At 46.8% G+C, this 14,174-nt stretch overlaps 1 protein-coding gene and 2 pseudogenes across 2 annotated transcripts in view; 2 read left to right on the top strand and 1 right to left on the bottom strand.

Moving 5' to 3' along the window:
• LOC147716954 (uncharacterized) overlaps window positions 1–6,611 on the top strand; it is a 39,472-nt pseudogene extending 32,861 nt beyond the window's left edge.
• Window positions 1–14,174, bottom strand: part of ACE (angiotensin I converting enzyme) — a 212,610-nt gene that overhangs the window by 176,825 nt on the left and 21,611 nt on the right. The gene's annotated exons all lie outside the window — the stretch shown is intronic.
• LOC147716955 (uncharacterized) lies at window positions 6,625–10,990 on the top strand (annotated as a pseudogene). Its single transcript, XR_015295576.1, has 2 exons — window positions 6,625–7,864; window positions 9,703–10,990. The product of XR_015295576.1 is annotated as an uncharacterized LOC147716955 (transcript).

The following is a 14,174-nucleotide window of genomic DNA, read 5'->3' on the forward strand; positions in this document are numbered from 1 at the left end:
ATTCTTTTATCCTAAACCTTACTGCTCATTTTGTAGCAGCCTATTTTATACCGTTTGTAATGCAAGTTTAAAATAATGACGTACATATTCAGAGTGCATGCTGTCACAGATTGGGACCTTTTTGGATTAAACATACACAAGTCACTATTCTCCACTGCACTAACCAGGATTTATATTCTGTGGCTCTCTGGTACAGTGCATTAACTAATAGAGGTTTGTGTTCATAATGTACAATAGTGCATTTCCCACTGATTATCTTGCATTTATTTTTCATTTAAGCTGAGCGTTATTTTATATGTAGTTACCTGAAGGTGTAAGACTGAAAAAAGTTATGGAACATTTTTTTAGCCACCCCTTTGATCCCGCCCCATGCTCACAGACCACAACCCCACTGCACATAGCATTACAGTCCCCATACTTTTTTAATACACTTCAACTACTGACTCAAGTAGATGGTTGCGTTTACTTTTCTTTCATACATGTAATCTCAGTAATGTGCAAGATGGAATAGAATAGGTCTTACAGACTAATACTTCTGTAACTGAGAACAACTGGGTGTTGTGCTTTCTTTCCCATCGTCTGTCTGTAACAACTCCCCCAAAATTGTGCTAAAGCTGTGTGAGCCGTATACAAACAAGCATTGTCATCGAAGGATTGTCTGGCATGCATTTTCTTGACTAAACATATAAAAAACCTGCTACAGTGAAAAAAATCTAAGCAATTCACTAGGCGCCAACCGGGAACTCGGCCATGCCGCAAATATGGCAGTTTGTGCTCAGGAGAGGACGTAGTCTCAACCTAGAGTCGTGACTGAGAACAATATGAAAGCAATTTGTCTTTTGGCGATTTGTGCATTAGTACTTCAAAACAAAGACAACTTATTTGTTCAGTGTAGCTTTTTATGGTGCAATGTAATGCACTACACTGGTATCTGAGGAATGAAATCAGTGGGTTATGGCATTTACATTTTATTAGCTAGTGATGAGGGAGTGCAGTGTGTACCCTGAGATTTGAAGTCGGGTTGAGAGGTTGTCAAGTTGAAGGCTGATTTGTAGAAGTGATTTTCTGTTGCTTTCCAGTTGCTGGCATGTAAGGAGTGTGGTTTGAGAGTGACTTTAATGTTGACAGGTCTTGGGCAGCCACCATGAAATCAGGGCTCTGGATTCTGCAGACTTTTTCGTGTATATTTGCATTGCATTCCTGGTTAATCTGCGTCAGATTGTGGACTGGTTGTGAACATTTGCTTGTGTGCATCGCTTAGTAACTGATGTGCTAATACTGGGTTGTCGCCATCAACACCAATCCAACAATAATCAGAAACTGCACCCTATTAACTGGCATTCCTGAAAACAGCTCCTCTGCTAAGATCAAAACTCAAGGTTGGCTCTGATCTCGTTTACGGCTGACATCAACAAAGTTTTGGGAGCAGATTTGAACAACGTGTAGCTGGTGAACAAGTTCAAGTGCTTACAGCCACATACACACAGCCACACACACACAGCCACACACACACAGCCACACACACACACAACCACAAACACACAACCACACACACAAACACAACCACACACACAGACAACAACACACACACACACACCACCACACGCACCACCACACACACACACACACAACCACACTGTCAGTGCACACTTTCACCAGGCACCATCAGTCGTCAGTTCACGCTTTCACTGGGCACAAACACCCCCAGCCATCAGTGCACGCTTTTACCGGGCCCAAACACCACCAGCTTTCAGTGCACACTTTCATCAGACACACACCACCATCCGTCAGTGCACACTTTAACCAGGTACACACACCAACAACCGTCAGTACACGCTTCCACCAGGCACACACATCACCAGCCGGCAGTGCACACTTCCACCAGGCACACACACCACCAGCCATCAGTGCACAATTTCTACAGGCACACACATCACCAGCCATCAGTGCACACATCAATTGTTAACGCATCCTCAAATAACTATTGTAGCAATCGCAGTATGGCGCACTTTACTTTCAAACATATTCATCTAAAGCGCAGCATGCCACCACTGCTACAAAAATAAATACACATTTTTTTGGCCTACAATTTATAGACTTTTGGTGCAATTGGTGCTGCAATATTAAGCAATGCCAATAGCTCAAACTTAATTAACCCGAGACCTATTGCATTGTAAATGCTTGTTTTTATACTGCAGGCACAGCACCTCGGAGCAGCATCAGCCCTCGATCAGGGACAACAGGAAGGTGTTCTTAGTTGACCTGCACTGCCCCACAGGCGGCAGCCAGGCAGGTTAGAGTGAATACTCACTTGCCCCACTTGATTGGACTTGTGGGAGTGGCTCTGGCTGTTTGAGTGCTCTTGGTCGACCAGGATTGTGACCTGGTGTTTTGAGGGGACGTAAGGGGCTATGTTATTGCCCTAAATAGACCTAGAGTTGTTTCTGGGGCCCCATGTGCATAGGGCTAGAACTGCATCTCCATTGGTGTAGGGAAGTGTAGGCCTGTGGCTTAGTGGTTAGTGTCTTGATTTTTGCTGCAAAGGTAATATGTTCAAGTTCTGGTATTCCACAGGTGGTTTCAGAGTTAGAGCACTAGCATTATAAGGCTCTGTGTTTTTCTGTGTGGCATACAGTAGTGATTGCGTGGCAGGCTACATTCAGGGATATTAGGCCAGCAGCCGTATTTGTCGTGGACCCTTGGTTTTTGTGTTGTAGAATTTGATGATGGCGCCTAAGGCGAAGAGGGGTCAGATTCCCACTCGGATGGAGGAGTGGATGGAGGAGTGGATGGAGGCGATGATGCGCCCGATGACAGGTATCGGGCAGTCCTTGTTAGAGTTACATAGGAAAGTATATGGGCAGGAGGAAGCAGAAGAAAGGACTAGACATACGGGGGTAGCCCCCAGGCCATCCTTCCCTCTGGTACCCCGAAGATCTAAATCCAAATGTGGAGGCGGGGGGCCCGCACCCCCAGGGTTGCCTTATGCAGGGTTCCCAGGGCCTCCACCTCCAGCAGGGAGATCCTGGACAGAGGAGGTGAATGGGGCAACTCCATTAGGGGTCTCCCCACCATGGGGGTGCAGGGGGCCCTAGCCAGCCAGGCGCAAAGGGGGTCCCAGTTTAGAGGGGGTCAACTCAGCCAGTAGTATCCTCCTGTGAGTTTCCGGCAGGTAGTGTGCATGGACAACCAGACCTGCTGGCCAGTTTAGCAGTGGTGCTGCAGTGGTTAGCCAAAGCGGGGACAGGGATCCCGCCTGCAGGCAGTGGAGTTCTGCTAGTCAGAGGGGATTCAGTGGAGAGTGCCAGGAAATTGGTAATGCAAGTGGAAGGGGAAAAGCAGGGGGTGCCACAGACAGTTGTGGTGAGCCCATCGGTGACAGTTGCTGGGGTTACCAGTTGGACAGGACAAAATGGCGCAGTAACCGACAAGAATGGCCCTGATTTTTCCAAAGCTGGCACATCAACAGAAGCCGAGCACGACAAGAAGCAGGAAGGCACGACAGCAGATATGGTTCCAGTGCTATCGAGTTGAGGCTTGGGAGAGCTGTGATCCTCCCGAGATCGTCTGGGAAGACACATCTCACAGGGGGTGAAAGAAAAAATTGGGAAAGGGGAATATGTGAAATTGTTTTCTTTGTCAGTTGATAAGGATGAGAAGGAGGAGGCTCATCCAAGGGATTGGGGCAATTGGCCAATCAGGAAGAAGATTGATGAAACTATAGTAAACTGGATAAAGGCATTCTCCATCTATCATGCAATAATGGTGGAGTGGTTCCCTCGGGCTAGGTGCACAATTGACGTGCTATCAAAATAGGATCACATGTGCACATGACTAATACGCTGGAGTGGGATGCAAGGAATATGACAAGGATTTCAGGAGGGTGAATGCATTTGATCCGGGCTTAACCTAGGATCAGATTGATGTCATCATGTGGTTAAGTCACATGAAAGAAGGGAAGAAGTGGTCATGTTGGTATTTTAACAGGCGGACTTGTACCAGGCCTACAGGTTCATGCAGGTTCGGGCACGTATGTTCCTTCTGTGGCCTCTCCTCCCATCTGGAATCCAAATGTTTCAAAAAGTCAAAGCAAAAGGGAGGTAAAAAGCAGGAATGAGGACTTATTGCTTAGCAAGGCTCACTCACCGATAAAAACAATGGCATTAATACCCTGGTTAAACAAATATTGTTGCCCAACAACAGCCCAGACTCTTTTAGAAGGCTTCAGGGATGGTTTGAGGGTTCCTGCACCTGGCTATTCTGGGGTCTTTTACTGCCATAATCAGCAACCAGTGAGGGATAACAAGTCTGTGGTGCTAGCTAAAGTGTTGAAGGAATTGCATTTAGGGAGACTAGCTGGCCCTTTCGATACTGTACCGGTTGAAGATTTTGTTTGCTCACCGCTGGGGGTGGTGCGCAAAAAAGATCCAGAGGAGTTTTGCTTGATCCATAACTTGTCCGCTCCCAGTGGTCAATCACTGAATGATGCAATTGATTGGGCCCTGTGCACTATGAGATATGCAGCATTGGATCAGGCGATTGAGATGCTGCAGACACTTGGTCCAGGCACATTGTTGGAAAAATCTGACATAGAATCTGCCTTCTGTTTATTGCCAGTTCACCCACAAGACTTCCATCTTTTGGGATTCCAGCTAGAGGGGAAGTACTACATGGACAAACGCATGCCCATGGGGTGCTCTGTCTCTTGCTCCTATTTTGAGAAATTCAGCTCTTTCCTGGAATGGGTTTTCAGGCAAGTGACTGGGCACCAGTGGATGTTGCACTATTTGGATGACTTCCTGTTGTTGGGGGCACCAGGGTCTCAGGAGTGTGGCAGAGCTTTTGGAAGCATTTTGCACACTCATGCGCAAATTTTGGGTCCCCCTGGTGCCAGGAAAGACAGTGGGACCGGCCACACAAATAGAGTTTCTGGGCATAGAGCTGGATTCAGTGGAGGGTGTATCATGTGTGCCATAGGCCAAGGTAGGGGTTTCACACTAGCATTGGAAGAATATCATGGCAAAGAAAAGGTCACCTTAAACCAACTGCAGAAGGCAGTAGGAATGCTGAATTTTGCGCTAAGGATCATACCAATGGCCCACCAATTTTCGCATTCCATTGCACAAGCAATGTCTGGTTTAAAAAAGAGAAACATCACCACACTCGGTTGTCCAGCGAGGTTAAGCATGATATGAGGATTTAGATGGTATTCCAGCATGATTTTAATGGCACTGTAGTATGGCCCTGCCCTGCTAGGTCCAGCCCAGACCATGGCCTAATGACCGACGCTGCTGGGAGTGAGGGTTTGGTGCCATCCTGGGCCCCCAATGGGCAGCGCAGCGCTAGGCATCTTGGTGGGTTGACGCTGGCTTAACATGTAACATTGGATTTTTGTAATTGTTTCCCATTTTGGTAGCCTTAACCATATGGCCGCACCAGGTTCGCAATCAATCGTTTGTTTGTTTTTGTCTGATAATATGGCAGTAGTAGAGTGCATTAACCAGCAGTCAGCTAATTGTAGGAGGATGCTTTGCTTGTTAAAAGAGATAGTACTTCAATGCATGAAATTAAACTTACTGTTTAGGGCCAGGCATGTCCCAGGAGTACTCAACCACGCTGCTGATGCATTGTCTTGTTTCAAGATGCAGGTTTTCAGGTCCTACCACCCAGGAGCAGCGGAAAGTCCCGCGCCTTTTCCAGAGCAACTATGCCAACTTGGTGCCCCAACCTTTCGCACCTCGTGGCAACTAGCCTAGAACACAGGATCAGGCGGCTTATGAGTGAGATTTTACCACCGATTGCAATTTTCTTGGGGATGGCTGGGAGGGGGCATGCACAAGCCAATATGTGTCATATCTGTCATGAGTGAATTGAGAGATGGAGGGCATTCTGTGGCTTGCGCCAGACCCCACATGGTGGCAATGGCCTTTTTTCTAAAATTGCAGTGACATAGGGATCCCACGGGCACGTTTATAGTCCAAAGGGCACTGAAAGGGTGGCAGCGCCTACAAGGTTCCCAGCCGGATGTCAAATACCCAATTAGCGTTGAAGTATTGTCAGCCTGATGGAGGCATTGGGGAAAGTATGTAGATCCACGGGGGAGATTAATCTTTTCAGGTCTGCTTTTTCCCTCGCCGTCTATGGTGCCTTCAGGGTGGGAGAATTGGTGGCACGTAACAATGATGATTGGCATGGCGGGCTGCAATTTACACATGTTCAATTACAGGGGGATCTTTATCCTTATCCATTCCTAGATCCAAAACAGACCAGAACGGGAGGAGTGAGCATGTTATTCTTCACAAAGCTCAAGGAGTCCATGCTGTCCAATTAGCAATCTAGAGGCTTTTCTGGCTTACAGGCCACAATGCGCACGACGTTCACTCTTCATTCATAAGGATGGGACCCTTCTCACGAAATTTCAGTTTGGCAGGATATTGAAATGGGCGCTGAGGGCAGCAGGCTTGGATATATCTAAATTTGGTACCCATTCTTTCAGGATTGGGGCAGCCACTGAGGACACGGTTAGGGGACAACAGGGACATGAAGTTCAGAGGATTGGGAGTTGGTCTTCTGACTGTTACAAATGATATGTGCGTTTACACCTGCTCTAAGTATTATTGGCTAATGGTTGGTTATTTGTTTCAATCTTTCGCAGTTTCAACGCCCTGTGCCTCAGGAAGGGAGCTAGCCGTCGTCCGCCGGTCATTGGAGTCTCGCCCATTCCAGGTCTCCGCCTGGGGGCCAGGTCACAGAGAAGTCTGGATTGTAGGTCACTCATATGTGAGCAGGGTGAAAAAAAAATGTTCACAGGCAATTTCCCGGAAAGGGTCCGCTAGGGGGGTTACAAGGTGTCCCTGCATGGACAAGAAGGATTGCAACTGTGCCCGTTGCGTAATGTTTTTGGTGCTTTGTTAGCTAGGAGTCCAGTGGCACCCGCTGTAGTAATAGTGCATTTGGGAGGTAATGACCTGGTACACCTAGGCAGGAAGGGAGTGGTTGAGGCGCTGATCATGGAAATGGGGTGGTTGGCCAGGAAGTGGCCCCAGGCAGTGCTAGTGTGGTCCCATGTGATCCTGAGGTTTCAATGGCGGGGGGTGAGTCGGTGTGGGCTTTGATTCACTCCGTGAAGAGAATCAATAACAGCACTGATGAGCTCTTTCAGTCCCCAAGACTGCAGACGATTGCACATGGATGCATCCGTAGGGACTGTTTTTTTCTCCTGGACGAGGTTCACCTCTCTAAGTTGGGCAATGAGTATTTCATTGAAAACGTGCTAGCTTGGATGTTAGGGGCAAGCAACAGGGCATGTACTTTTGTCAGTAGGCGGAAGGGGTCAACCAACCTGGCATGTGGCCATAAGGTCATGATTGGTCAGTCATTTTTTCCATCTTTTAGTAGGCATCCCATTATTGATGGGGACGCCTGGGGGGGGGGGGTGCAGTGGTCTCTCATCACACTCCAGGGGGCGTATATGGCTGGTAGGCTTAAGGGTGCAGGTGTAGGAACTTCCGCTTCCTGCAGGCCTTTTGGGCCAATCCACGCACAATCCAAGGGCGCCAACTTGGCATAACAGTCAGTCCCTGGGAAGTAGTATTGGAGGGTGTAGGAATCTGATGGGCAACCGAGCCTCTTGCGCAAGGTCACTCCGGTAAGAAGGAGGACCTATCAAGTAGTTGGTACCAGTCATGACCTTTCATGTAGGTTCATCCGGGATACGCAAAAAATACAAAATTGTACATATTTCAGTTTTAGGTTAGGCATGGCAATGTATTAGATAAGTGTTAAGGTTAGCCATAAAAAAGTGTAAATACGTTGTATATGAAAACTGTAAAAACGTATGCATATGCGTAGGTTTTCAAGTATTGTATTGTATTGTATTTTATTACTTATAAAGCGCTAACAATCATCCAGAGTAGGATATCATGGCGCTATAGCAGCTATGATGTGTGGAGGAAATTCGCATAGGTTGAGCTAGTTTAGTCCGGTTTAGGGAAGAGGAAGGTTTTGAGATGTTTCCTAAATGCCAGGTGGCAGTCGGTGAGTCTGAGAGCCGCGGGCAGTTCGTTCCATTTGATTGCGGCTAAGTGGGAGAAGGCACGCTCTCCCATCCTAGCTCTCTTCACCCGAGTAGTTCTTGCTCTTGCCGTGAATTGAGAGCGAAGATTTCGGGTTGGAGCATAGAACTGAATCCTGTTTCTAAGAATAAAGGGACCTGTATTGTGCAGTGCTCTATGTGTTATATACATCATTTTGAAAGTTGCTCTCTGCTTCATTGGCAACCAATGAAGTTCATTTAGGCAGCTCTTGGCTGAGTCAAACTTTTTTTTCTTGCAAACGGCCTTAGCTGCTGCATTCTGCACTATTTGTAATTTGGTGAAGAGATATTCTGCCATGCCTACGAACAGGGAGTTTCCGTAGTCCAGCCTGCTCATTAGTAGTGACTGAACCAGGATCCTTCTGCACTCTATGGGAATCCAAGGGAAGACTCTTTTAAGCATCTTTAATACAGCAAATCCTTTGCCGCATATAGAGGATATGTGAGATTTCATAGACAGGGTAGTGTCCATCATTATTCCTAGATTTCTTGCTCTTAGTGTTGGAGTCGGTGGAGTGCCCAGAGATTCAGGCCACCAGCTGTCATTCCACAATTGAGTGTGTCCACCAAACAGCAATATATCTGATTTGTCTGCATTCAATTTGAGACAATGGTTGTGCATCCAGTCAGACAGTTCTGAAAGACAGTTTAGTAGCCTATCCTTGGGGTCATTCCTCTTGTCAAGGATTACAGTTAGTTGGGTGTCGTCTGCATACGAGCAGATTTCGATACCCCACTTTCTGCCTATTGCTGCCAAGGAAGACGCAAATACGTTTAACAATGTTGGGCTCAATGAAGCCCCCTGTGGGACCCCGTATTTGATGTTCCGGTGCGGGGATGAGAAATTGCCCAGGCGCACAGATTGCGTTCTGTCCGATAGGAAGGATTGCAACCACCCCAGTGCTTTGTCTCGGATGCCTTTTGCTGACAAAGTTCTTAATAGCAGTTTGTGTGGTACGGTATCAAAAGCCGCCGAGAGATCCAATAGTATCAAGGCAACTGTTTTTCCCTGATCCACATGCATTCTGATGTTGTCCAGCACAGACAGGAGTGTAGTTTCTGTGCTGTTGTTGGCCCTGAAACCTGTTTGTGAGATATCTAATAAGTTGTTTGTTTCAAGAAAACTGGCCAGTTGCCTATTAACCAGTTTTTCAAGTACTTTAGATAAATAAGGTAGTTGAGATATGGGTCTGTAATTGGCTGGATTATTGATGTCTAAACCTGTTTTTTTTTAGGAGAGGGGTAACTGTGGCGTTCTTCCAGCTGATTGGGAATTCCGCGGCTTCTAGCGAGTGGTTCAGCAATTGAGTCACTGCTGGGCAGATTATTGGGGTGAGTTGCAAAAAGATATGGTGGGGACAAGGGTCCAGAGGGGGGCCTGATTTAATTTCAAGCATGACTTTGCCCACTTCTTCTTCCAAGAATGGGCCAAAGCTAGAACAACAGACCAGGGGGAGGGGCAACTCAAGGTCCTCTGAGCCATCCGAATTGAAGTTGGAAAATGAAGAATAAATCATGTCAATTTTCTCACAGAAAAAGTTGTTCATTTTATTGCAGCCTACTTGTGAGGGAGTCAGATTTGATGAGAGGCTGGTAGGACTGCATAGTTCAATTTTAAATAAGATTTTACAATTTTAATAAAATCTGTCCGGGGTTATCCGACCCCTATTCCAAGATGTGTGGATGTTGATTTATTATCTATGCCTCGGGGGGAAAGGGGGAGATGGGTAAAATACCCGGTGGTAACTGGACAGGAGGTGGGGGGGTCAACCTGAGGGAAGGGGACTTGGCAACACCTGGCCATATACTTTCTGAATACAACTAAGCGGTCAGTGTGCTTTTGAGAGTGAAATAGCACCTCGTGCATTACAAAGCAAGCGCTCCATAGTAGGTGGAATGCTACACCAACCAGCCAATAGCTTGAGGTGAGAGAGCAAATACGCTTCTCTTTACACTTTATGTTTATTTTAAAGTATTGGAAACAATGGGTCAGGTAGACAGCTGCTCTGTCAAGCGAGGCTGAAGAAACAAAATAAATGCATAAGATGATTGAATAAAGAAATGAATAAGTAAATAAAACAAGCTTAGGCTAAGCCAGGGCTTTAAGTGGACCAGGCCCCTTGAGATTTCAGACTGGGTCATAACTTAATACTAAGATTAAAAAAGGGGCCCTTTCGGGCCCTGTGTTTATTTGTATCCTTAACTACAGGCTGCATATTAAAGTTATCTAGCGCATAATTGGAATTCAGTCGTATCCAGGTTTTATAATGGGGCACAAAGATGTTTTGGGAAACAGTGACTGTCAGGGACATAAAGGTGTTCAGAGTCCTAGCCATCCAATCCTTGGCCTCTCTGCATATAGCACAGAGCAATGGCCACGGGTACCAGTCGATTTTAGTGTATATGTTTAAGCAAAGCCCTTAATTATATAGGCCATGCATCTTTCAGTGACCACCATATTTTTATCCCGCTTAACGCCCTGGGTTAAGTAATGTTACGTCATATCATATTATTATAGTATACTCTGTCACAGCGGTGACGGATATCCCGTCCGCCGAAATATAAATCCCATAATATCCTGCGGGATTTTTTATTTCGGCGGACAGGATATCCGCCACGGTTGTGATAGAGTAACCCTTCTGCCGAAATCTAAATCCGGCCCTCTGGTATGGCAGCTTATGTTATGTTGTGGTATGCTGTTCTGTATTATGCCACGTCATGGGGGTGGGGAGCACTTTAATACCATGCTGGTCTTATGATATGGGAGCGTGTCGTGGTTTCTTGTGCTTTTCTTTGTTTATACTAGATGCTTGTAAGACATCAAACGTGCCACGTGGGTACATTAGGAATCAGTGTACTGCATGGCAACATAAAGAACGCCATGAAGGTATGCCCCTCCTCCAGCGTCGGATTGGTAACGCGGGCATTCGGGCGATGCCCGAGGGGCCGGTGTCCGAGTTCTGCTGTGGGCTGTTTTTTTAGCAGTCTGAGGGGCTAGTTGGGCGCTGTCTCTATTGTTCGAAAACAGCCAGCGGCCCAGTGGGTGTCTGAGTGGCCTTTTCTAAAGGCGGATGGGCGCTCATTACCTCCGTTTATCAGAGGTGTCACTCCCTTTGTCTAGCGGGCCAGCCCATTAATGTGCGCACATACTGAGTGGGGGCAGGGGGCCTGAGTACAAGCAGCCTCACTTGTTTCACCAGTGTAAACTAACGCGTGCTTTTTTTGATCCCCTCCTAAAGTTTTTTATAAGATTACACCAGTGATTTGAGGAGTGATTAAGCAAATGTGGGCCGATTTTTTTTTATGCGTGCCCGGGCCGATTTTCAATCCCAATCCAACCCTGCCCTCCTCCCCCCTCCGCCCTGCCTGCAGGTGCAGACAGAGGGCACAGCCAGTCGTCTGTGCTCAGGTAAACATGCACGTGTCCTCAGCTCTCCAGGCCCCGCGCGCAGCGTACACGCTCCGGCGGCTGCATCACAACCTGTAATCTCTGCTTTACCTTCTGCAGATGGGCCGGAAGTCAGGCGCCCCCTCCCCGTGCCCTGACCGATGCTGTTGTCCCAGGGCTTTGATAGCATGGATATGAGCAGGCAGCTGGTAGGTGGTCCAGCCGTTCACAGACAGGAGGATGTCTGGCCCAATGTTTGTGTCAGGCGAGGGCTCAGCCTGTCAGCTCCCTTTCAAATATTTCAAGCTGCTTCACGCCACGTCTAGGTAATCCGTTCAGCCTTGGTTTTTTTCTGTTCAGCTTGGCACTCACAGTTTTGTTTTCCAACAGGATCCGCTGAACTTCACACACTTGACATAGAAAACAGTTGTAAGATTAGTGAGTGAAGGACTCCACCCCCTTCACTGCCTGCATTCAACATAAAATGCCTACAAGTATGGTTGATATTTGATTCCTATGCAATCTAGCACCCACCCTCTTATGTAAGATGTCCTGTACATTGAATTGCACTCTTGTATGACTTACTGTCCCTCTGTGTGTAATGTATATCTCTTGAGACCCTACACTGGGATGAGTAGAACTATAAAATATTTAAATAAACAAACAGGTGCCATTTAAATCAATATTTGTCTAGCTATCGAACAGACAGATACATTGAGTATTCTTACAGAGCAGGCACATCTCTAACATAGGGAGATGAACAAAACCTGCCTCCAATAGTTTCTCTTAAGTACTTGTAAAGTGGGAGCAGGCTGTGCACCTTTGTTTCTCTCCACTGCATTGGTGTTTAGGTGGTAGGCTCCAGATAGCTTCCAGCCAGGGTGATACTTGAACAAAAGAAGGGCTAATGGCCCTTCAAAGCAGGCCTTTGTTTTGGGCCCTCCTGGAATTTAATGAGAAAGCCCCCTTGCTGGCTGTAGGTTGCTGATCCAAAAGGAATGCAGGCAAACTGCAGGAACTGCTTAATTATGTCCTGTGTAGGAAAATGACACCAGGAAAAATGCAGCATTTTTCCCTGGGTCAGCCAGATTCCACATCCGGCCCAGATATAGCTGCTGGAATTGAAATCAGACGGAATCTCCTTACTTTTCAGCACTATGTGAGTTTGACCATCCTTAGAAGTGTTCAGGAGGGGGGTATTAAAGTGAGGTGGTGTTCTCATCCTAAGAACACTCGTTGTTTTTTTAAAGGCCAAATAGCTCATTTTATAGCATGATTTTTGTGATTTTCTAGTGAGATGTCTTAAATATCCCATTTAAGAGGTGCTTTTTAAATGACTCAAAAAAAGAACTGCCAATGAGCATAGTCGGACTACTGCCCCAGGCGGGGGCACGTTGAAAAGCTGCATGATCAGATACATGCACATGGATGGTCATCTTGGAGAGTTTTGTTCACAAGGACAGTGAGAGAAGCAGGGGGCACATGGACTAGCATTGTGAGAAGTTGGGATACACCATAACAGCACCAGGAGGTAGGGGTGTGGACAGGCAGTATGAGGAGCTTGCGGCACATAGGCAGTCGGTGCGAAGGGTCTCTCTAAATCAAGGAGTAAGTCAAAAGCAGCGGAAGGGCTTGGCTGGCAGACTGGTTGCTCCATGACAATGACTGAGTCTTTACTAAACTTAGAAGACTCAGTACCATGATAGATAGATTCCTAATGAATAAATTCCTACCTTAATTTGGGCTATGTGCAGGTGCTCGTGACCACTGAGCCTTCAACTAGTGCACCAACATGTGTTGAATTGACCCTACAACTTCTTTTTTTTCTCCCAACTTGTATTTGGATGTGGAGAAGTGTGGCTCACTGGTTAGAGGAGGCATACCCTGAAGCTGAGGTCAGACCCGGGACCAGGGTTCGATTCCCGACGCGGCAGGGTCCTGAACCCAATTGTCCATGGACTCGATAATTCTCGCTTCGGTGCCCACTCTAAGCACGAGTTCACACTATGCAGCTCTGGGCAGCAAGCTTGCTTAATCTCCACAACGGCCCCCCGCGGCGGGATGCCTGGCTTTCACCTTGGGGATGCCCAGCATGGGTGATCTCACAGGGAAAAACCAGGACGGGTTCCCAAGGCAAGCGCTGAGATGCCCAAGGGTAAAATCGAGCGCTATATAAGAACACACATACATACATACATTTCTGCTCTCTGTTCCTTCTGGCTATATGTTGTTCCCCCCCGTAGCAGCAGTCATTTACCTGTTAATCTTATTACTCACTGTGTACCATTTGTCTGTGACTAATGGGTCTACTACTGATTGGTACTGTTACTTGATATCGTTACTTGAGCCTTATTCCCTCTTTCAGCCTTGTGTAAAGCGCTCTGATATCCCTCGGGATCCTGTTTGCGCTATTTAAAAGTTTATAAAATAAAAATAAAATAAATGAGTAGCATGACTGCTATCTCACAGTTCTGTGATCTCCCAGAGTGTTGGCACAACTGTACCGTGCAGAGGGACAAACCGGCGTTAGCTCAATGCATCTTCCTATGCTACCCGTGGTAGGACAGAAGAGGCCGAAAACAGCTACCATTTGCAGGGATAAACATTTTACCTCATGTGAAAATATAGGAGAAAGTCGACAAAACTTTGGCAAGCACTCCACTGTTAAGATAGTTTCATGGGTGGACCTCC

Source organism: Lissotriton vulgaris, chromosome 5, assembly GCF_964263255.1.
Source record: "Lissotriton vulgaris chromosome 5, aLisVul1.2, whole genome shotgun sequence".
Taxonomy (NCBI): domain Eukaryota; kingdom Metazoa; phylum Chordata; class Amphibia; order Caudata; family Salamandridae; genus Lissotriton; species Lissotriton vulgaris.